The sequence below is a fragment of the Felis catus genome, chromosome C2 (assembly GCF_018350175.1).
Source record: "Felis catus isolate Fca126 chromosome C2, F.catus_Fca126_mat1.0, whole genome shotgun sequence".
Taxonomy (NCBI): Eukaryota; Metazoa; Chordata; class Mammalia; order Carnivora; family Felidae; genus Felis; species Felis catus.
This window is the reverse complement of record NC_058376.1, coordinates 19,131,970-19,157,071: the sequence shown is the minus strand read 5'-3', so window position 1 is coordinate 19,157,071 and position 25,102 is coordinate 19,131,970. Positions and strand designations below refer to the sequence as shown.

Below are 25,102 nucleotides of genomic sequence, written 5' to 3'. Positions count from 1 at the left end.
GGATGGATGGATGGATGGACGGATAGACAGATAGAGACACACCCATAAATAATGTTTAAGCAAATATCTGAGCATCCTATGGCCCAGGAAAGATGACACATAAAATTTGGTGCACCTGGGTGGCTCAGTCAGTTAAGCATCTAACTTCAGCTCAGGTCATGATCTCACAGTTCATGAATTTGAGCCCTGCATTGGGCTCTGTGGTGACAGCTCAGAGCCTGGAGCCTGCTTTGGATTGTGTCTCCCTCTCTTTCTCTCTCTCTCTCTCTCTCTCTCTGCCCCTTCCCCATTCATATTCTGTCTCTCTCTCTCAACAATAAATACATTTTTTAAAGTAACTATCACACACACATAGATATATATAATTCATTTTATTTTCAAATAGCCTTTATTTTTACTAACATATTTTGATTCTAGAGTTATGAAATGCTCCTTCACTCTCATTTCTAACAATTTGATGAGCAAGACAGTTCTGGATTCAGACGACTGAATGAAGCTATATTGATCCTCTTTCTTACAATGCCGTATGAATTAAAGCACAAATACTTCAAAATTAACAAAATAAGTTCACCAATAGTACTTGGAAAAGTTGGGGTGGGGAGGGGGGTGGCATGGCAGAGTCTAAATATATCAATTCCCCAAAGAAAAAGTACCCAAGAAGAAGAACTTAAAGCAGAATCAGGTAGCACAGCATGGTGAGTCCCACCCTTACCTCCTCACATCCTGATCACAGGCTAGTCAGTAATCAAAACCATGGCATTTCTTACTAATATCTCCACATGTTCATTGTCTATAGCTGCCATAATAAATTACCACAAATTTAGCAGCTCAAAACAACACAAATTTATTACCTCCCAGTTCTGTAGGTCAGGAGTCTGGTGAGCTCAGCTCGTTCCTCTGGCCTGAGTTGCACAGGCTGAGATCAACTAGTTGGCAAGCTGGACACTTATCTGGAGGCTCTGAGGGGGAATCTGTTTCCAAGCTCATTCAGACCGTTGACAGAACTCAGTTATTCAGGCTGCAGAGGTGAGGTCCCTGTTTCCCTGTTGGCTGTCAGCCAGGAGCCTCTCTCAGCTTTCTAAGGTCACCTGAATTCCTCATCATGTTGCCCTCCGCCTTCAAACCAGCAACTTCTTGTGGAGTCCTCCTCATGCTTGGACTCTCTTTGACTTCTCTTTTAAAATGCCACATCTCCTCTGCCTCCAGTTAGAGAAAGTGCTCTGCCTTTAAATGCTCATGTAATTAGACTGGGCTATCTTGGATAATCCAGGATAACCTCCCTATTTTAGGGTCATCTGCAAAGTCTTCTTTGCAAGGTAACATAACATATTCACAGGTTCCAGAGATTCGGGCATAGACATCTCTGGGGTAGAGAGACATTCTGTTGGCCATACCCACAGCTAAAAGGAGCTAAATGCGAAGGGCTAGAGATATCATCTTTCCCCTCTTCTAAATCAAAAATACTACAAATGATTTATAGAGAGAAATTGGCGAAAAGCTGTCAGAAAACAAGATCCAGAGCTACATATAACCAAATTGAGGATCCCACCTGAAATGCAAAGATATTCTTCCCTGGGAATGGAATACTAGCCCCAACAAGTCGAGGGGATCCTACAGTGGCTCCACTAATTTACATAATCTTGGAAGTGACAGCAGAGCTCAGGTGTTCCAATAATGGTGAGAGCTTAGCTGAGCGCATCCTTCTGGCCACAAAAAAAATGGTGCTACAAAAAATAGAAGGATCACCAAGAATCCAGCACGCAAACTGTGGAGCAGTATAGGAAGTATATATGTCAAAGGTATGTATGGTGAAGAGAGAAGTAAGAATCTTCTCACACTCTCCCAGATTTAATAAAATTTCGTGGCAGAGCCACCTAACCATGCATAAGCTAGAAAAAAAAATGGCATGGCAAGCATGGAAGCTACACAGAGGAAGGAAAAAGAAAGCAAGGAAGGAAGGGAGGGAAGAAAGGAAGGAAGAAAGGGGAAGAGAGGGGAAGAAACTAGCATAAAAGAGATATATGTATAACCTAAGGGTGAAGAATTCCACACAAGGGCTTCAAATTACTTAGAACATTAACAAATTTGCTCAAAGATAATTTTTTTTAAAAGAAGGATAACATGAGGGGCGCCTGGGTGGCTCAGTCGGTTAAGCATCTGACTTCGGCTCAGGTCATGATCTCACGATTTGTGAGTTCGAGCCCCACATCAGGCTCTGTGTTGACAGCTCAGAGCCTGGAGCCTGATTCAGATTCTGTGTCTCCCTCTTTCTCTCTCCCTTCCTCGCTCTCTCTCTCTGTCTCTCTCAAAAATAAATAAACATTTAAAAAACATTTTTTAAAGGAAGGATAACATGAGAAAATTACAGGTTTAATGAAACTATTTTAAGGACCTAAACGCTATTATCAAAGACCTGATGGATGGATTTTAAAACAGGAAACTATTACACATGGATACAGACAAAATAATTGACATGGAGGAAAGATGAAGACAGTCATGCTGAAGGCAGATGAAAAAGAGATTAAATCAGAGAGAAACTGAGAATGATGAAATCCAGGTAAACATAGTATGGCATAATTAATGTCTGAAGCAGAAAACCGCCCAAAAATGTTGGAGTAACCCTATTAATGAAAAAAAAAATATCCATTGGCCTTTGTGAAAGATGGTAAGGCAGACTTTATTCAGGACCATTCATCGTGACAGGTATAGGGACCCCTGCACTTGGATTTTACAGTGCAGGATATAGATTCGAATACAGCATGACAAGTAGGAATTTACAGGAGCAGGGTGGGGGTCAATGGATAGAAAATTACTAAGAGGAAATATCTGGAGTGAGGAGAGATTCTGGCTAAATGGACATGACAGGATTCTTTGCTGAAGACAGGCCAGGGTGATCAGACATCCTTCGGGGCAGTGGAGGGGAGGGATCCAGTTCAGATACTGAAGGTGATCAGATACTGAGAGTGTGGAATCTAATTAAACTAATTCAGCACAGTTCTTCTAAAACCGGATTTTACAAGGAGGGACATACATGGGTCTAGGAGAAGGTTCAGGAGCTTGTCTGAAGTCTGGTCAAGGACAGAGTCTTTGTCAAACTCCTCCTTGCCTCATCTTTCTACAGAGAGGAGGGAAGCTCTACTCAATTCTCCAAGAAGAAAACCTGTGGAACAAAATTTTCATCTTTACTCTGTGCTTTATTCCCTTTTCCCCAGGGACAGAGTGATTTGTCTGATGGGTGAAATTAGAATAAAAGGCTGAAACTGGGTGGATGGGTACACTTTGGCTCTTGCTTCTGGTCTACCTATTTGTGGAGAGGTACAGGCTTCGGAGGGACACAGGTGAGTACAACTGTCTCCTAATTCAGGAGGAATATCATAAATCTTGATATCATAAACTTGACCTCAGCTCTCAAGTCATATTTTCCAGCTTTCGTTAAACTCCATTAACCTGTCTCCTGGGTTTGCTTGCTTGCTTGCTTGCTTTCAAATTTGGCAGAGAAAGAAATGGGTCCTCCAAAATCCAGCAAAATACCTTCTATTAAAAATATTCAAAGATGTAATACAGAAAAATCTTTCTAAAACGAAGAAATGACTTCAATATGCCAAGCACAAGAGTGTGTGTTTCAGGTATGTCTGTTGCAAACTATAGCTTCCCCATAACTATCCTTTTTAATTGATGGAATGTCAGGAAAAATCAAATATTATTCATATATCTACCCAGAAAAAGCAAATTTCTTAGAAGAGGACACGGAATTCAGGCTGGCCAAGACTTCCTGAAAGCAACTATCCACAAAATCCTAAGGGAGAGAGGAGAGGCACACTCTGAGATACTGTTTAATGGAAGAAGTAAGACTCAAAAGCCTTTTTGTTCATCTCTTTGACGTTAAACCCAGAAAGATTTTCACATTCTTTTTGATTATATAAATATTTGTTCATATTGTTTTCCAAAATCTCTATGTTTCTCTTTTCTATTTAAGGTTAATCCAACTGGAATTTATTTTAGTTATTAGGGAATCAAGGGATGGAATTTAATCTTTTTCTTTGTAATGATCATCTCAAAATAATGTTTAAATGTTTATTCTTGCTTACATTTGACTTAAAATACCAACATAATGAAGATAATAAAAATATCTATGGAGAAGCAGATGAGCCAGGATCACTATCCTAAATTCTCTTCAATACATCATATATCATAATTAATACACACACACACACACACACACACACACACACATCTATTTCTGGACTTCAAATGTGTTTCATCAGATTGTGTAATTCCTGGACCAGAAATACACTATTTTCATTATGGTAGCTTTACAGTATATTTTAATAAAAATATATTATATATTTAATATTATATATATAGTATATATTATATAAAAATATAATAATATAAAATGCAGTATATTTTAGTACCAAGAAGTTTAAGTCCTAGTTCTTAATGCCCCCTGCCCACCATACACACAATTATTCTATTTAAAGTTTTCTTTAGCTATTCTCTTATTAAGTTTTCACAGTGAGTTTTGGGTGCATGAAATTGGATTAATCATAATTCTTGGTCAATCTTAGTTCTTGAAACAGACCTATCTTACTGTTTTATTTATTTAACATTTATTCAGTGATTGTTTAATAATGAGATGGATACCCATTAATCCATCACCCATAGGGCGCCTGGCTGGCTCAGTCTGTAGAGCATGTGACTCTTGATCTAAGGATTGTGAGTTTGAGCCCCAAGTTGAGTGTAGAGCCTACTTAAAAAAAAAAAAAATGCATCACCCAGGCCAAGATAAGGAACATTAACAGTAACTTCCATTTCCCATATTCTTCCCATTCTATTCTCCTGTGTCTCTTCCCCCCACACACATACCTGGACATAACCACTATCCTCAATTTTGTGTTTATCATTTTCCCACTTTTTAAAATATTTTTTACATGTTTAACCAAACATTGTCCATTTTACTTGTTTCTTCACTTTAGAAAATATTCGTTTTACAGATGACTTTAGTATCATTTTATCAAATCTGCCACTTAAAAAGTTTTACAACTTTAACTGAAATGCATGATATTTATGAATGATTTGGGAAAAATTATTATCCCTATAACAATAAAATTTCATATTAGTGGTAATTACCATTTTCATTTATAATGTGTATGTCTCTTCTGTTGCTTTTATCGTTTTCTTTGTTTGAGTCCAATTTGTCTAGTAATTAAGCCTCTAAATGAACTGTTTTGAAAGAATATCTAGAATTTTTTTATTTCCTAATTTTCTGCTTTAATGTTTTTTGTTCCATCCTACTGATGTTTTTAGACTCCTTATACTGCCCTTCCTTAGCTTCTTATATTAATGCTTAGCCTCTTTAATCTCTATTTTTCTTCTTTAATAAATAACATATTTAAAATTCTCAAGCACACTCTTACTATTCTGACTGTCACACTAGTCTCAATATTTTGTAATTGCAATTTTGTTTTCTTCCAGACCTGGAAGCTACTAGGGATAATTTTTTTTTTTTTTTTTAATTTCCAAGTGTTTGAGTCTTTAAGTCAAAATTATATTGTTTATATTTCTGTTTTCCTACTTATGTTCAAGGGTTGTGTCCTGTAAATTTCTGCTTTTTAAAGTAACATACGGAGCTTTATATGTCCTGATGTGTGGTCATGCTTTAATGTCTTAAGAATATATTCTCTGTTTATGGGGCGCCTGGGTGGTTCAGTCGGTTAGGCGTCCGACTTCAGCTCAGGTCACTATCTCGCGGTCCGTGGGTTCGTGCCCCGCGTCGGGCTCTGGGCTGATGGCTCGGAGCCTGGAGCCTGTTTCCGATTCTGTGTCTCCCTCTCTCTCTGCCCCTCCCCCATTCATGCTCTGTCTCTCTCTGTCTCAAAAATAAATAAAGGTTAAAAAAATTAAAAAAAAATAATATATTCTCTGTTTATAGGATACAATAATTCCTAATATCTACATTATTTAAGGGTTATTAGTGAAAAACGAAGATAACCTAGAATATGCTTTAAAACACAACAGTAATAACTCATTAACTAAATAGACACAAACATAAAGGGATAGAGATAGATGAAAAAGTGATGACAAAATGTGAATTTTACCTTTTATCAATATGAATTTTGCTTTGGATGTCAGTTTTCTTTTTGTTTGCCTTGACCTGTGCTTATTCTTTAACTTTTAACTTTTTAGGTGATTTTTCTTGAATGGTATCTTTTTTCACCATTAACTTGTTGACTTTTTAAAATCCTACATGAACTTGTTCTTTTAATAGAGGAGTTCAACTTATTTATAAATATTGTTATAATGTATATATGTCATATTCTCTTTTTTAATACTGTTTTTAATCATTTCTTACCACATGAGTCAGCTATCTATGCTAGTCTTAATATATAGGAAAATATGTCTTATTTGTAAAAATTCTATAGTTTTGTTTATGTTAAATAATTTTTAATGTGTATTTATTTTTGAGAGAGAGAAAGAGTGTGAATGGGGAAGGGGCAGAGAGAGAGACAGACAGACAGACAGAATCTGAAGCAGGCTCTAGGCTCTGAGCTGTCAGCACAGAGCCCTACACGGGGCTCAAACTCATGAACCAGGAGTTCATGACCTGAGCCAAAGTTGGATCAGCTATCCAGGTTGCCCCTGTTTTAAATAATTTTTAATCTACAAATCCAAACTTCAGAATCAAAAACTCATATATTCATTGAACAAATACATATTGAGCCCTTACTCTGTGCAACCACTGTGATAAAATTTGAAAATCAATCTTTCTGATTGCCAAGTAAAACTCCATTGTATATATAAAAGAATGAAATCTTGCCATTTGCAACTACGTGGACGGAACTGGAGGATATTATGCTAAGCGAAATTAGTCAGAGAAAGACAAAAATCATATGACTTCACTCATATGAGGGCTTTAAGAGACAAAACAGATGAACATAAGGGAAAGGAAGCAAAAATAATATAAAAACAGGGAGGAAGACAAAACAGAAGAGCCTCCTAAATATGGGGAACAAACTAAGGGTAGCTGGAGGGGTTGTGGGAGGGGGGGATGGCCTAAATGGGTAAGGGGCACTAAGGAATCTACTCCTGAAATCATTGTTTCACTATACGCTAATTTGGATGTAAATTTTTAAAAATAAAAAATAAAATTTAAATAAATAAATAAATAAATTTGAAAATCAAATGCCAAAAAAGATAAACCTAGTCCTTGTCTGTACGCAGCTTAAAATCTAGTTGAAATATAAATGAATGAAAAGGTGTTTACAACTGAGCATTTTAAGACAGTTAAGGGAAAGCAAAAGATACTACAGATGCACATAGAAGAGACCCATCTTGACTACATTTTATGGAGGAAGCAACATCTAAGTGGAGACTGTAAGACCAAGTGGGAGTTAGTCAAAATCTTTCCAGCTGTCTTATTTCATTTAGAACATGTTTAATCCCCAGCCCTACCGCCATTATTTGTCAGTTGTTATTAATAATATCTTACATTTTATATTTAAATATTTGCCACTAGTTTAATATTTGCATCCTATATTTTCACTCTCAGGAGAAAATGGTTTTTTTTTTCTCAGATTCTAATAAAGTAAATTAGATGAACCTTCATTTCAACTAGCTCTAGTGTTCACATCCAGGCCTTTTAAGTTGTTACCTCCCTATTCCTTAGTTATTATTTTCCCTGAAAAATTCTGGTTAAGTATTTTCCCCTGAGCTCTGTATTTAATTCTTCCTCCATGTCTTTAGGGACATCACTAAACTAATTACCCCTTCTTGACTATATCTCTATCTCTCTCTTTCCAGCTCTTTTCCTTCAGCATATATTCTTCCTACTTTCCCTGTTTGAAAAGTCTTGCTCCTTGACCACAACTCTACATCCTTCTCTCTAATGCCAAACTACTTCCTATTTGAAAAAGTTGTCTCCAATCTTATGTCCCCAAGTTGTAAACACTTATCTGCTCTTCAAACCACGGCTGCAAGCCAGTTTCTAGCCTCACTCTTTCCCAATACTGCTACACTAACATCATGAAAGAACTTCTTGCTGCCAGAGTGAAAGAAAAATTTTAAATTTTTATGTTACTGGACGTCCCTGCCACACCTAACTCTGGACGTCATCTCCCTGTGTCATTCCGTCCTCCTCAGTTGGCTCCTGTCAGCTGGCTCCTCAGTTGGCTTTAAGACTCTTTCCTGGTTTAGGGGCGCCTGGGTGGCGCAGTCGGTTAAGCGTCCGACTTCAGCCAGGTCACGATCTCGCGGTCCGTGAGTTCGAGCCCCGCGTCTTCGAGCCCCGCGTCAGGCTCTGGGCTGATGGCTCAGAGCCTGGAGCCTGTTTCCGATTCTGTGTCTCCCTCTCTCTCTGCCCCTCCCCCGTTCATGCTCTGTCTCTCTCTGTCCCAAAAATAAATAAACGTTGAAAAAAAAAATTAAAAAAAAAAAAAAAGACTCTTTCCTGGTTTTTCTCCTTTCTTGTCCCTTTACTTTCTCCTCTTCAATCATCTCTTAAATACTGAGGTTCTCAGACTTTCAAACAAACTTCTCCTCTTAACTCCTCCACTTACACAAGTACTTTTCCTAATTGCCATTATATAATCTCCATGGCATCAACTAATGCCTATATGCCAATAACTCCAAAATATATACCTCTGAAACCAAAATGAATGTTTTGTGTTCCAAACCATCGTTTCTAATTGTGCGTGCACATCTCCCCTTGGATGTCCAATGAGCATCTTCGTCCGCTCTGATCATCTTCTTTCCAACACCTTCTTCATATACTTGTTTTTCTCTTCTCCCAAACTAGAAACCTAAGGATCATCTTGCTTGACTCATCCTTCTCCCTGACCTATATCATCAGGCATCAATTACTACTATTTGTACCTTTCAAATTCATACCTTCTTCTCTGGCTCCCTGCTACTGACTGAATTCAGATTCTCATAATTTACCAGGTGGATCATTGCCAAGGTCTTCCATTGTCTCCATTTTTGCTCTACTCCAATCCATTCATTAGATTCCTCACCGAATTATTTCCCTAAAACACAAATATGATCATGCCACTTACACACTTACTTCTTTCAGTAACTCTTCACTGCCTTGAGTATAACATGCAGACCCCTTAACCTGGTATATAAGATCATTCCTAACCTAATCCCTTCCATTAATTGTAGTCTTATTTCTACCCAACTCATATACACAGGCTTATGCAACCATTTTCCCTACCAACACACCTTCTCTCTTTGCATACGTAGTTCTAACTGGAAAAAAATTTAAAACCTTACCTTTCCTTCTTGACCTGACTCAATTCCCACTCATCTTATCAGAAGTCTGTGTCTGACAAGCCCATCCCTCTCTGTAGGTTTCATATTATTTTCAAATGTTTATATCACTGTTATAATCAATTTTATTGGAGCAGTTATACTATTTAAAATCACTGTCTGCAATATGCAACAGGGATTCAGTGAGGACAGGAATCATGGTTCTAAATCTCCCTGCCCTGAGGGTCTATCAATTTACAGATCAATTTACAGATATACACATTTACATGCATGAAGAGCAAGCAGTTCGGGACAGAAGTATTTTAAGGACATACAGGAAAATGGCTTGAACATGAAAAATCCTGTATGCCAGATAAGGTCTTTGAAAGTTATCAAAGTCATTTTAACAGGAAATTATATGATCAAACGTGCATGTTTGAAACCTCAGCCTCGTGGTCATGTGGTGAAGAGACCATAGAAGGATAGAACTGGAGGAAGCAAGAGACATTGACATGGTACCAGTGAACAATTATGAAAAACAAGTTAACGACAGCAAGGATGGCAGATGGAAAGCCGATACAAAAGATACTTGGAAAGTAAAGTAAATTGAAGTAAATGGCCAACTAAGTATAGGGGGTTAATGAGGCATTAAGAACCAAGAGCACCTCCAAGACTCCTGGCTTGTGTGGCTAGGAAGATGGATCATTTATTCTGAAAATCATCAAATCATTTTAAGCTTATCCTCTAACCAGGACATACGCCAGGTGATAAGACCATGAGATAAATAAACAAAACACAGTCCCTGCTCTCCAGAGTGTGTAGTGAAAGAGACAAAAATGTAATAAAACATAATAAATATTATTAGAGATCTATAGGCAAGGTCCAATGGGGGGAAAAACGAAAGACGGTGCTGAACTTTATTTGGAAATGAGTAATATATAAAACTAGTCACAGTAAAACTCCGAGAAGAATGAGGTCCCATCAACTGATATAGGGAATTCAAGACATGGAACAGAATCTGAGAAAAGAAGAAATAATATTTTCTATTTTGAAGTTGTGATTGACTGGCATGTTGGCTAATCTAGGTGACAGCCATTAGGCAATCAGGATCCAGAGCTCATGGAAAATTGTTAACAGAGACCTCTTGCACCAAGACTATCACAAAGGCCTTGCATTCATTTCCTGTAGCTGCTGCAACAAATTACCACAACGTGGATGGCTTAAAACAATAGAAATGTATTCTCTCATAGATCTGAAGACCAGGAGTCCAAAATCAAGATATGGGTAGAGCTGCGCTCCCTCTGGAGGTTCTAAAGGGAGAATCCTTCCTTGCCTCATCCAGCTTCTGGAGGCTGTCAATATTCTTTCATTTGTGACCACGTCGCTTCCTCTCTGCCTCCATTCTGTCCTCCTCTTCTGTCCATCTCAAATCCTCCTGTGTGTTTCTCTTGTAAGTACACTTGTCACTGGATATCAGGGCCACCTGGATAATCCAGAATTCTCTCTCATCTCAAGATATTTTGTTTAATTATGTCTACAAAGATCCATTTTCCAAATAATGTAACATTCACAGGTTCTGGGGATTGGGATATGGACTTATTGGGGGAAAGGGGCACCATTCAACCCACTACAGGCATCCTAAATAAACTTTCTGATTTTGCCATTGCTTTCTTCAGTCAGTTCTCAATACTGCAGCCGGCAGGACTCAACATTTAAATCAGATCAAGACATCCCTGTTCGGGTGTGACCCTTGATCTCAAAGTCTTGAGTTCGAGCCCCATGTTGGGCATACTGCTTACTAAAAACAGACAAACAAACAACAATAACAAAAAACTTCTCTGTTCAAATCCCTTTTATTGGTTCCCACTCTTAAGAGCCTACCAAGCTCCAGTATATCTGGCACCCCCGTTACCTCTCTGGTTTCATCTCTTCCTTCTTTGCCCCATGTTTATTCCACTGCAGATACATTGCTGTTTCTTAACATGACAGACACACTCTATCTAATATACCTCATTGTGATGGTTAATTTATGTGTTAACTTGACAGGGCCTTGGGGTGCCCAGATATTTGTTCAAAATTATTCTGAACGTGTCTGTGAGGGTGTTTCTGGATGAGATTAACATTTTATTTTATTTTATTTTATTTTATTTTATTTTATTTTATTTATAATTTATTGTCAGTAAGAAAGACTGGCTAATGGTCATTTTCAATAAAAACCTTTACAAGACCATTGCATCAAAACATACAGATACCATTAAAAGTCTGTCATGATGATTTTGGTTTATTAACAGATACACAGAAGGTACAATTACTCTTTCCAATAATGAAAAATGTTTACACTTCTAAACAATCCATTTAAGACATGTTGATATATCAGATCTTTCCTTATCATATGTACAGCTAGAAATGAATGAGTGTATAGAAATGTGTTAATGAAATAATCATACTTTAGTGGAAAAAAAGATTTAATGAAATCCTGATTATATTTAAAAATGAGGGTGCTAGGTAATGATACTAACACCACCAAAATTCATTCCAAAACAAATGTACAAAATATCTTGAAAGTCCAATTGAAACTATGAAAAGTTAAATCTGTACATAAAATTTACCTCCCAAAAGATAGGAAAATTAAAATAATCAATTTTATATAAATCTATGATCATGCTAACAAGATAGTAGGACTGATTTTTATTTCATTATTTCAACACAAATATTAATACAAAAAGATGTTCAAAAATGGCATAGCCAACATAAATCTCATCCAGTTAAAGTGGGTTAGGACACGGAAAATGGCTAACATGTCAAGAGGCATATGGATCAGTGAGTGTAGGCAGGCCCATTTTAGCTCACTGAGAAAAGTGCTTAAGCACTGCTACAAAGAACAATGCAGAAGGGGCTCGGTCAGTTAAGCGTCAGACTTCAGCTCAGGTTATAACCTCTCAGTGTGTGAGTTCAAGCCTTGTGTCAGGCTCTGTGCTGACAGCTCAGAGCCTGGAGCCTGCTTCGGATTCTGCGTCTCCCTCTCTCTGCCCCACTCACTCACACTCTCTCTCTCTCTCTCAAACAAATTTTAAAACATTAAAAAAAAAAAAACAGAACAATGCAGATTATTTACATAATCTCTATAACTTCACTAAAGTGCAGGTACTGTGGGGGTTTTAAGCCTCAGACTTCCCTAAATTGTTGCAAATCTGGTGGAGGAATTGTCACCTCTTCGAAGCACCCACTGTCTCCTCTCTTGTGGTCACTCATCATGACCTTGGACTCCAACAGCATGCCGACACATCAGAGCAAGAAGCTGTGAAAGTACACACAGACATGGGTATGTTTTCTACAGAAGAGGCTTCAAAGTTTCTTTGATGCTGTGAGTAGTTCTCTACAAGCACTGTTCTCACCAGTGCCTGTTCGGGGAAGTTCAGACATATTGACAGGTTAGAAATTGGGCAGATAAACTGATTTAAGCTGAACTCCTGCCAGTTTCCCAACGAAAAACCCAAACTACCTGCAGAAAGTATGTCTCCAGGAGGGCCCATTGATTGAAACTGATCACTGAATTCTAGAGGCAGTGATGGTAACTCATCAGGCACAGGAAATTCTTCTGCTAGTGGTAGAAAGTCACTTTCAATGTCATAACCTCCAGGGTAATAGTCTGTATCGATGGTATTTGGATCTGCTGAGTACAGGGGTGTCTACACGTCAATAACCTTGTAATTGGGGAATTCTTGTATATCTGGCAGAGGAACACTTGACATCGAATCTGAAATATCTCATTGATACCCATTGTCATCACACACTTTACCCTAAAAGGAGCTAGGAATTGCACTTCAGACAGGCTGCTTTGGGCAGTGTATAGATGAGAAGGTCTTTCCTCTGGAGGTTTCTTGCAGAGGCAGAGATCAGGATCCACTGATCTTATCATAGTTGGGCTTCTAGATTGAGTTGCTGTTAGAAGGAGTTTGAAGGAGGAGGAGGCACGCTTGGAGCAGCAGTGGAATCCCCAGGGCTGTGCCTGATGCAGTGTGGACTGCATCTAGATCTAGAACCAATCTAGTATAGTTTCCATTCACGTTGAGAGACACTACTTGTCACAGCCCATTACTGACTTGAATGCTTAGAACAGAGATAATTACAGGGCCACTTCCACTGTCAGCTTTGTGTTGTAGTCTTCCACTGTGCATCTCCAAGGTGTTATAGTCAGTTCCCCAAGCATATGTTACAACTGAATGAGTAGAATATGTTCTAAGCCTCATGGTCAGTTTCATCTCTAAATTTCTTTTTTAATTTTCAAGATTAACATTTTAATAGGTAGACTGAGTAAAGTAGATCATCTTCCCTGATATGCCTTCATCCAATCAGTTGAAGGTCTGAACAGAATAAAAATCTGATCCTCCCCTAAAGAGGGAACTCCTACCTGACTGCCTGTGAGCTGGGACATTGGTTTTTCCTGCCTTCAAGCTCAAACTGAAACCTAGGCTCTTCCTGGGTCTTGAGCCTGCCAGCTTTTGGACTGAGACTATACATTTGATTTTCCTGGTTCTCAGGCCTTAGGACCCAGATTAGAACTAAACTATCATATCTCCTGGGTCTCCAGCTTGCTGACTCATCTAGAAGATCTTGGGACTTGCCAGCTTCCATAATCACATAATCCTTATAATAAATCTTTACATATATACTTCTATTAGTTCTGTTTCTCTGGAGAACCCTAATACACATATCCTCACCTAGTTATCCTGTTTACCATCTGTTTCCCACTAGAAAGTAAACAACATGAGGTCAAAGATTTTTCTGTCTTGGTCAGTGATCACTCAGTTACTTCTAGAGCCTGAAAGATGCCTGGCGCATTGTATGCATTCAAAAATCCTCTTACTGGATTAATTAATAGATATATGCAGATCTAAGAATACTCAGAAAAACACTGTCTTCTCCTTTCAGTTTAAATAACATAACACACAGTATTTCCTATAATTTTCAACAGATTCTCATTCATCTAAAATATCAATAATATTTGGCAGAAGAGTCACATAAGAATTAAGAGCGCAGTACAATTTCAAAGACGGGGAGATTTTAAATCATACAGTATCAAGGAGTTAAATATCCAACCAAAAGAGGAAGGGACAGATAAGAATATCTGGTGAGAACAAAATAAGTCAAAAATGGAATGTAAGTGATAAGAAGTTTGAGATTATGTCTTTAGGATCAAATACATTTAAAGAGAAGTTAATGAAAAGCTTCTATAAGTGGGTGTGCATAATTATATTTTTAGAGTGCTTTTTCTAAAAGCTTTCTGATTTATAGACTATGAGGATTTTATTAAGAAAGAAAAGACCATTTAATTACACCATTTAGAAATTTGAAGGTTCCAGCTTCCAGATGAAGACGGTTGGCTTAGCACACACATTTACTTTTCTCCCCACTGCAAATCCCTTTAAAATGACAAAATATCGGGGCGCCTGGGTGGCGCAGTCGGTTAAGCGTCCGACTTCAGCCAGGTCATGATCTCGCGGTCCGTGAGTTCGAGCCCCGCGTCAGGCTCTGGGCTGATGGCTCAGAGCCTGGAGCCTGTTTCCGATTCTGTGTCTCCTTCTCTCTCTGCGCCTCCCCCGTTCACGCTCTGTCTCTCTCTGTCCCAAAAATAAATAAATGTTCAAAAAAAAAAAAAGAAAATGACAAAATATTAAAAAATGAACAAATATGACAATGCAGGAAAGCCACGAAGGCTTGGACAGAAACAGTGAGGAATTTCTCGAAGACATAAAGGAGTTAAGATGGATGCTGGAGGCTCCTGTGTGGCTCAGTCGGTTAAGCGTCCAACTTCATCTCAGGTCATGATCTCACGATCCGTGAGTTCGAGCCCCACGTTGGTCTCTGTGCTGACAGCTCAGAGCCTGGAGCCTGCTTCTGATTCTGTCTCCCTCTCTCTCTCTCTGCCCCTCCCCCACTTGTGCTCTGTCTCTCTCTCCGTCTCTCAAAAATAAATAAACGTTAAAAAAAATTATAAAAAAAAAAAGATGGATGCTGAAACTTGAGAGCCAGATGTCCTCCCAAAGAAGATATCAAATATCCACAAATGGGAGTTTTGCTCAAAAAAGTGAGTTTGGTAGGGTTTTTGTATGTGTTCTCAGTAGAAACCCTGAAAAACCCCTAAAAGCACAAGCAGCAAAACCTGAGCCATCTAGTAGGCTAGGAGTTGGTTGGTGAGATTAAAGGCCCACAGACTCCAGATCGAAGATGCAGTGGGTACACGTTAATCTCTTTCTTCCAAGGCCCTCCGCTGAGAGAACAGGGGGTGACTATCAGTTAATAAGAAATCTCAATAAATTCCTGGAAGACACAACGCATGAGGAGGAATAGGTACTAATGCTGTAGAACACAGGAAGGTGCAGCGTAAAGCACACAGACAGAGGCTGTACCGGCAGAAGGAGCTACCTGTCTGCTGGCGGAAGTGAAGCATGGGCCCAAAAGCAAGAGGCTATAGAGGAAACAGTCAATCCTTCCCTCACAGCCAGGTGTTTCTTCCTAAGGAAGAGAACATGGGGAATTCTTCTCTTGAAAAATTGAATGAATTCTTAAAAAAGAAAAAACTGAATGAACTCTTTGGGAGAACAAAGGCAGCTGGGGATTAGCACTTCAGAGATCTCCTTCCAGCTTTCCTAAAGGAAAATGTGCCAGCTGACATGTCCCATCCGTGTTCACAGACCCCAGAGTCAGCCTGTCTATTTTCTCACTTTTAAATAAGAATGGAAAACCAAGAATCACCAGACATTTGGGGGGGGGGGGGGGGGGGAGGGGGGGGAAACAATAGTATACTAACCACAAAATTACCTCAAGGAAACATAAAGTTCAAAACAAAACAGAACACAGAAAAGAATCTAGAAAAATGCTAATTTGTACTCTCGGAGAAATTAAACTAAAATGAAAATCTAGATTTTGTGTAACCCTAAAGCTTAATCAATATGGAGGGCCTTTTTAAAAGTACGAAATTAGAATGTAAAATTAGGTACAAAAAAATAAACATTTAGGGGCGCCTGGGTGGCGCAGTCGGTTAAGCGTCCGACTTCAGCCAGGTCACGATCTCGCGGTCCGGGAGTTTGAGCCCCGTGTCGGGCTCTGGGCTGATGGCTCGGAGCCTGGAGCCTGTTTCCGATTCTGTGTCTCCCTCTCTCTCTGCCCCTCCCCCATTCATGCTCTCTCTCTGTCCCAAAAAATAAATAAACGTTGAAAAAAAAAATTAAAAAGAAATAAATAAATAAACATTTATATGTGGAAAATATGCCACAATTTAAGTTACAGAATCTTAGAGGTTCCAATCCCTTTCTTCTGAAACCTATTTAGCCAAAACACTTTCACAGAAATTCTTCCTGATTGTAATCTAGCTGTACCTTCCCACTGAGAACACTCTATAATTCCCAGAAACTTCCAGGACCTGAGTGTGGGGAAATCAGCTTCATGGCAAATCTACTCTAGCACACACACAAAAAAAGGAGGAGGTGGAGAAGGTCAGAGAACAAGAAAGAAGTATTTTTAAAAGTTACTGCTGATAGGGCACGTGGGTGGCTCAGTTGGTTGAGCATCTGACTGTTGATTTCAGCTGAGGTCATGATCCAAGTCCCACGTTGGGCTCCATTTTGAGTGTGGAGCCTGCCTGAGATTTTCTCTCTCTCTTTCTCTCTCTCTCTCTCTCTCTCCCCCTCTGCCCTTCTCTCCGCTCTAAATTTAAAAAAAAAAAAAATTGTTCTAAATTGCTGCCACAAAGCATCAGTAAAAGTTCTAAGAGACATAGTTGAATATATTTCAAAAAATAAGACACAGAACGCCCCTTCCCAAAAAGACAGAAAAGATTAGACACAAAAGAGGATTAATCCAGGTGGCCCATAATCAGACCAAGAAAGTTTCCATTAAAAAAAGACAGAGACAATAGTCAAAAAATAATAATGAGTAAATGCCCTCTCCTGTACATATTATTGTGAAATTGTAGCATGCAAGAATTGAAACTATTCCCAGCTAGAAAAAAAAGGAAAAAAGAAAAAAGGAAGCCACATACAAAGGAACAAGGGTCAGTTGAGCATCATTAGAAATACAATGAAAACATGTCTTCAAAGTTCTAAAGCAAGGATTGACAAACTCCATCCCGTGGGACAAATCCAGCCTGCTGCTTCTTTTGAAAATGAAGTTTTACTGGAACACAGCCAGACTCATTCATTTACCTCTTGTCTATAGCTTCTTTTATGCTACAAAGGCAGAGCTGAGTAGTTGCAACATAAGCCCTGTGACCCACAGAGTCTAAAATAGTTACTATCTGGCCCCTTTCAGAAGTTTCAAGGAGGGAACTCTATTACCTCCAATATTCTACACTAATAAGTAACATAAACACTGAATATTGAATTTCAACTTGTAGCATCCATCTGCAAGCAAACGTGAAAGATTTAACCAAGGCTGCAGAACAGAAAGTAAAGATCACCAATCACTACCGTGTAAAAGTAAAAATACAGATCAAGGAAGTTGAAAAATTAAAGGGAGAGACTTACGGGAAAACTCCCACTCCTTATAATATCTTCTTCCTACAAAATGAGGCACGGCTCTGATGTAACAAGTAACAAAGAAGCGGAAGGTAACCAATACAGAAATCAAAGGGGATGATGGAATCACATTGAGAAGACAGGAAGAAGGGAATGTATGGTGTAAATGAGCGAAATGTCTAAATCTGAAAAAGTAAAGAACAGTGAGTGATATAAATATTTCATTTAGAAATATGGTTGAAATCACCTGGAAAAGCAGGGGAAAGTGTTTAAAATTGCTCTCTGGGAAGCAGAAGCCGGAGTGGGAGGGATGGGGCAGAACTGTGGTTTTTAAACTTCAGTCTCTGTATTTGATTTTGTAAACAATGGGCTTGGTAAATGTTTACTTTAAATGAGTAGCCAAGTGGTTATTAACGTCCGTACTGAAATGAAATAAAATGAATGATATGAAATGAACTGAACTGCATCCAGAATAGGGTCACCACCGCCACCCTGGTGGCAGCCGGCTGCTGTAATTACCTCTGGGGTAAGTAAAGCAAATTTGCCCCGATGTTGCTTCGTGACCTCCTTCTGTGCTATTATTATCACCTATGTTGCATGTTGTCAAATATATATTTTTTCAAATGTATATTTTATATAGGTAATATACATTCAACAATATGGAGCTATAATTAGTTAATCGTTGTTTTAAACATTCCTGTGTGGGTTTTTTTAAGGAAACTGAGAAAAGAGGAAAAAATATATATGTGGTCTTTTACGTATGCCCATATACTTAATATTTCCTATGGCCTTCATCTTTCCTGTGGATCTCAGTTACGATCTCATGTCAGTTCCTTCCTCTCTGGCTCCCTGTAGCATTTCTTGCAGTAAAAGATGGCTCGAAATGAATTCTGCCAGCTTTTGTTTATCTGGGAATGTCCTAGCGTTACCTTCATTTTTGAAGAGTATTTTTGTTGGCCATCGGCAGGTTTGTTTTTCTTCAGCACTTTGTCATTTCACTGCTTTTGGGTCTCTGTTGTTTCTGATGAGAAGCTAGCTGTTTACTACCGTATTGTTAATGCTCTGTGTGTGGGAAGTCGCTTTTCTCTTGCTGATTCTAAGACTGCCCTTTATTTTTGGCTTTTGGTAGTTGGCCTAGGATATGTCTAACTGGTTCTCTTAATGTTTCTAATAGGATTCGCTGAGAATCTTAGATATCTAGGTAAAAGTTTTTCATCAAATCTGAAATATTTACTTCTTCAAATATTTTTTTTCTACACCCTTCTCTGTCTTGCCTCTCCTTCATTGACTGCCATTACATGTATGTTACACACTTTATGTGATTCAAAAGTTTCCTTTTTCTTCCATCTTTTTTCTCTTCAGTTTTCTGATTGGAGTATTTCTATCAATCTTTCTGTAAGTCTCATTTTTATTTCTGCCATCTCAAATATGTTACTGGGCCTATGTAGTAAATTTTTATTTCAGTTAAGTAGTCCCCCATCATCCACAGTTTTCTTGCCATGGTTTCAATTACATACAGTCAACCCTAGTGGACAAGCAGATGATTCTTTTTCTGATGTATTGTCACACGCTCAATAGTAGCCCAACACTATGTGACAATGCCTATGTCATTGACCTCTCTTCATCTCATCATGCAGGCATTTGATCATCTCACTTTATCACAAGAATGCAGTGCAATAATATCTTTTGAGGGGCACGTGGGCGACTTAGTCAGTCAAGCATCCAACTCTTGATTTCAGCTCAGGTCATGATCTCATGGTTTATGGGATTGAGCCCCACATCTGCACTGTCAGCAAAGCCTGGTTGGAATTCTCTCTCTCCTTCACTCTCTGCTTCTCTCTCTCTCAACACAAATAAATAAACTTTAAAAAAAGATATTTTGAGAGACATAACTTTTATTACAATATATTGTTATAATTGTTCTATTTTGTTATTAGTTATGGCTGTTAATTTCTTACTGTGCTAATTTATAAAGCAAATGTTAACATAGGTATGTCTATATAGATAAAAATATAGGGGCGCCTGGGTGGCGCAGTCGGTTAAGCGTCCGACTTCAGCCAGGTCACGATCTCACGGTCCGTGAGTTCGAGCCCCGCGTCAGGCTCTGGGCTGATGGCTCAGAGCCTGGAGCCTGTTTCCGATTCTGTGTCTCCCTCTCTCTCTGACCCTCCCCCGTTCATGCTCTGTCTCTCTCTGTCCCAAAAAAAAAATAAATAAACGTTGAAAAAAAATTAAAAAAATATATATATATAGTGTATTTAGGGTTTGGTACTACCCAAGGTTTCAGGCCCCCACTGGGGTTCTTAGACCATAATCCCCATGGATAAGGAAACACTACCGTATTGCATTTTTCAGCTCTAGAATTTACATTTGGTTCTTTTCTTATACTTTCTAGTTCTCTACTTCTATTTCTTGTATGTTAAGTCAGTGTCATTAAATTTTCCTTTCATTATTTGAACATAATTTCCTGTAATTCTTTTTTTTTATATTTTTAAATGTTTATTCACTTTTGAGAGACAGAGAGAGACAGCATGAGTGGGGGAGGGACAGAGAGAGAGAGAGACACAGAATCCGAAGCAGGCTCCAGGCTCTGAGCTGTCAGCACAGAGCCTGACACGAGGCTCGAACTCACACACCATGAGATTATAACCTGAGCTGAAGTCTGACGCTTAACCGACTGAGCCACCTGGGCACCCCATAATTCCCTCTAATTCTCTGAACATATTTACAATAGCTGCTTTGAAGTCTTGGTCTATAAAGCAACATCTGGGCTCACCCTGAGCAACTTCTATTGACTGCCTTTTTTTTAAATTGAGTGTAGATTATATTTTCCTTTTTCTTGTATGCCTAGTCAATTTCATTTTAAAAATCAACATTTTTAGATAAATATTGTAGCAATTCTTTTTTTTTTTCTACTGACGTGGGTGGGAATATGGGAATTGGGGAATGAAAGAAAAAATCATTGTGCTTCTTTCAGCCTGACGTGAAAGGATGGTTGGTGTTTTTCCTGCATTGTATCTTTTCTCACTGTTTCTTTAATAAATAGAGAGAGAAGACATTACTTCTTGATTCTGCTTCATTTTTCTTAAGGTTGTGGGGTCATTATTTTTCAATAATTTTTTTTAGTAACTTACTTGTACTTGAAGTGTGGAATCACTGATGTCTCTGCTCAGTGTTTTAATTCTTATTTTTGTTTTTAGACTATTTTCCCAAAGATCTCTCTTTTATGTGCATAGCTTAGTGGTAAGCCAGTGATTTGGGCAGAGCTTGAGGTCAAATGCCTCATTCCCACAAAGCTTTCACCTCTGTCGGTTAATTTCTATGTTGCTGGCAAAATGTATTTCAAGTTACAGCCAATTCTCAAGTCTCCCTCAGCTTTCAATGTTCACCAGCCTCCCTCAGGTCTCCTCCAAGCATGGAGAGTTTTCTAATCAGTCAAGAACATATGGTGAGATTATCTCAGCCTTTCTGTGGGTCTCTCATCTCCAGGATTTCCCCATTACATTTCTGGCTGGTCCACCACTCACCATTCACCCCAACCAGAACCATACGGTCGGGCTTGCAAAGCTGCACCTTTCCTTTTTTGTCCCCAGCCATGTCCACCCCTTTTAAACAATAAAGCCAAATATTTTCACCACCACCCCCCACCACACACACACACACACCCAGATTGAGTTCATCCCCTCTGGCAACAAAGCTGTTGGTTTTCATGTTCGTCCCCCATGCTGATGAAACTATTATTCTTGGCAGCCAAGTTAAGTTTGGGGGGGGGGGGGTGGAGAAGACGTATTCCTACTATTCTTACCTGAAGTTCTAGCAGCTTTCCAAGAATAAAGGCTCTTCAATTTGTTATCTGCCTTTGGTTGGTCTCCAATGCCCAATCTCTTCATGGCTCCATAACTAGAAATACCTTCCTTCAAAGAGATTTGAGAAAGTTGGAATCCAACATGGCCAAGAAGTAGGGGGATCCGAAGTGCCCTCGTCTCTCAAACACAGCAGTGTTGAGGCCAAAGGACTCTGCACTCTAAGAGTCTGGGCACCAAAGTGACAGAGATGCCTCAGGGACCCACAGGGACAACCCGGCGGGCCATGGGTGCGTGATTGTGAACAGGGAGAGAGAAAACGGGTGGCAGAGGAATGGAGGGGAGGGATCCCCTTCTAGGGAGAGACAAAAGGAAGAGAAAGAGAGGCTGAGGAAGCGTAGGGCTGTACCTGGACAAGAGAAAAACCATGGGCCGGGATGGAGAAAGATCCAATCTCGAACTGTGGGGCTTTCTACAGACTGGGGCTGGCTGCCCTGTTTGTGCACCTTGGGAGGAGGGGAGCCAGTCCAGGGCCGGTACCTAGTTCAGAGGCACAGTCCACAGTGGGAGAAAGCAGTCCCCTCCCTGGAGTGCTGTGGCAAGAAGGCATATAGCCGTTCAAAGGACAAAGACTGCCTGTGCCCGCCAGCCAGAGGCCATACATCCGCCATGCGGAGCGGCACTCCCCTGGAACTGGGGTGTGCGGACCGGAACCTTTAAGACTTCCGGGTTTAAGACCCAGCTGAGCACCAGGGAGGCACAGGAGTCGGCGGAGCAGGACAAACGGCCTCGTTCGCGCCCATAGCACAGTAAGAACGGCTTGAACAGAGCCGTTTGGGACACCAGGTCCGGAGGAGAGACTGGGGCCTCACCTTTTTCCTAGCCATCACCAACAAGGTAGGGGCTCAGGGAACAGAGAGCCGGCCCCCAGTGGAGGCGGGACCCACCTACTCCAAGCCACGCCCCTCCGCCCTGCTAGGTGCGGATCTACGGGAGCCGGGAGCCGGATTGACGCTGACCAGCCAGCCAGTCCCTCGTCCAGACCAGCACTGCTGCCTTGCCTGATTTAATTCACAGACAACTCTTTATGTTCTTCCTTCATTTTCTCCTTCTTACTTCTTCCCTCCTCTAGTCTGATTATTCTGGTTGTTGATTTATTTAGGCAGACGCATCTAATCTATTCTCTTTACACATGTTCTACACCTTCTGCTTTCCTTTCCTTTCTCTCTCTCCGGATTAAGCCGTATAGTTGCTCTGTCTGGTGACTTTTGTTTTATTTAATTTTTCCCCGCCCCTATCACTTCTCTTTGCGTGGGATAAGGCCTCTTCCATCAGCACCACCTCCACCCTGTTGTTTACTTGTAGTTGGTGTTTCTGGGTTTTTTTGTTTTGGGGTGTTTTTGTTTGTTTGCTTCTGTGTTTGTTTTTATTTTCTGTTTGTTTTTTGTTTATTTGTTTGTTTTCCTTTCCAGGGCTACTTCAACGAACAAATAAAAGCACACCTGGTGGAGGGTCCAAAACATCACTAGGAGTAGGGAGATAAAGTAATCAAAGTCACAACAAGAGAAAGCAAGTACCACACTCCAAAAAATACCTCCTGAAGGGCCAGGCCCTGGACTGGTATGTGTATGTGTATGACTCCTCTTTAATATGGTGGTGCTCACAGGTGCAGGACACATAACAAGCTTTTAAAACACATAAGGGATAGAAAACTAGCCAAAATGACAAAAGGGAAGAATTCTCCTCAAAAGAAATTTGACAAAGAAATGACAGCTAAAGAAATGATCAAAACAGATATAAACAATGTAAGTCAACAAGAATGTAGAATATACTCATAAGATTACTCATTGGGCTTGAAAAAACCATAGAAGACAGCAGAAGATCTATTGCTGCAGAGATCAAGGAACTAAAAAATAGTCATGATGAATTTTAAAATGCTGTAAATGGGGTGCAAAATAAACTAGAGGTGATGGCAGCAAAGATTGAAGAGGCAAAGGGAAGAATAAGTGAAATAAAAGATAAATTATGGAAAAAGATGATGAGAAAAAGAGAGATTTAAAAAAAAAATTCTGGACCATGAGGGGAGAATTAGAGAACTAAGGGACTCAATGGAATGGAATAATATCCGTATCATAGGAGTTCCAGAAGAAGAAGAAGAGAGAGAAGGGGGAGAGGGGTGTACTTGAACAAATCATAGCTGAGAATTTTCCCAGTCTAGGGAAGGAAACAGACATTGAAATCCCGCAGGGACAGAGAACTCCCTTCAGACATAACTTGAATTGATCTTCTGCACAACATACCATAGGAAAACTGGCAAAATACAAAGATAGAGAAATCTGAAAGCAGCTAGGGACAAATGGGCCTTAAACGATAAGGGTAGACACATAAGGGTAGTAGCAAATCTACCTTCTGGCAGGCCAGAAAGGAGTGGCAGGAAATTTTCAATGTGCTGAATATGAAAAATATGCAGCCAAGAATCCTTTACCCAGCAAGCCTCTCATTCAAAATAGGAGAGATCAAGGTTTCCAAGACAAATGAAAACTAAAGGAATTAATCACCACTAAACCAACCCCATAAGAGATCCTAAGGGGAACTCTGAGTGAAATGTTGTAAAGACCACAAAGGACCAGAGACATCACTACAAGCATGAAACCTGCAGATAACACAATGATTCTAAATCCTTATCTTTCAATAATAACACTGAATATAAATGGACTAAATGCTCCAATCAAAAGACATAAGGTATCAGAATGGATTAAAAAAAGAAAAAAACAAGACCCATCGATTTGCTGTCTATAAGAGACCCATTTTAGACCTGAGGACACCTTCATATTGAAAGTGAGGGAATGGAGAACTATCTACTATGCTACTAGAAGTCAAAAGAAAGCTGGAGTAGCCATAATTATATAAGACAAACTAGATTATTAAACTAAAGGCTATAACAAGAGATGAAGAAGGACATTATGTCATAATTATGGGGTCTATCCATCAAGAAGAGCTAACAATTATAAATGTTTATGCACCAAAGTTGATAGCACACAAATATATAAAACAGCTAATCACAAAGATAAGCAATCTTATTGGTAAGAATGTGGTAATTGCAGGGGACTTTAATACTCCACTTACAACAATGGACAGATCATCTAGACAGAAAATAAATAAAGAAACAATGGCCCTGAATGATACACTGGACCAGATGGACTCAACAGACACATTCAGAACTTTTCATACTAAAGCAGCAGAATACACATTCTCCTAGAGCACACATGGAACATTCTCCAAGATAGATCATATATTGGGTCACAAAACAGCCTTCAATATTGAGATCATACGATGCACACTTTCAGATCACAATGCTATGAAACTTGAAATCAACCACAGGAAAAGGTTTGGAAAACCTCCAAATACATGGAGGTTAAAAAAACATCCTACTGAAGAATGAATGGGTCAGCTAGGCAACTAAAGAAGAAATTTTAAAAATATATGGAAACAAATGAAAATGAAAACACAACAGTCCACACCCTTTGGGATGCAGCA

General features: G+C 39.4%; 1 long non-coding RNA gene across 4 annotated transcripts in view; it reads right to left on the bottom strand.

The window, feature by feature from the left end:
• Positions 1 to 22,529, bottom strand: part of LOC111562350 — a 101,682-nt gene extending 79,153 nt beyond the window's left edge. For 3 of the 4 annotated variants that reach the window (XR_006584907.1, XR_006584908.1, XR_006584910.1), the window contains exons 1-2: positions 22,438 to 22,529; positions 21,568 to 21,676 (exon numbers count right to left, since the gene is read on the bottom strand). This is a non-coding gene — a long non-coding RNA (uncharacterized LOC111562350). Of the gene's footprint in view, positions 1 to 21,567; positions 21,677 to 21,974; positions 22,410 to 22,437 lie in introns of those variants that run through there. The other variant, XR_006584909.1, reaches the window with a different exon arrangement.
• Positions 22,530 to 25,102: the final 2,573 nt, after the last annotated feature.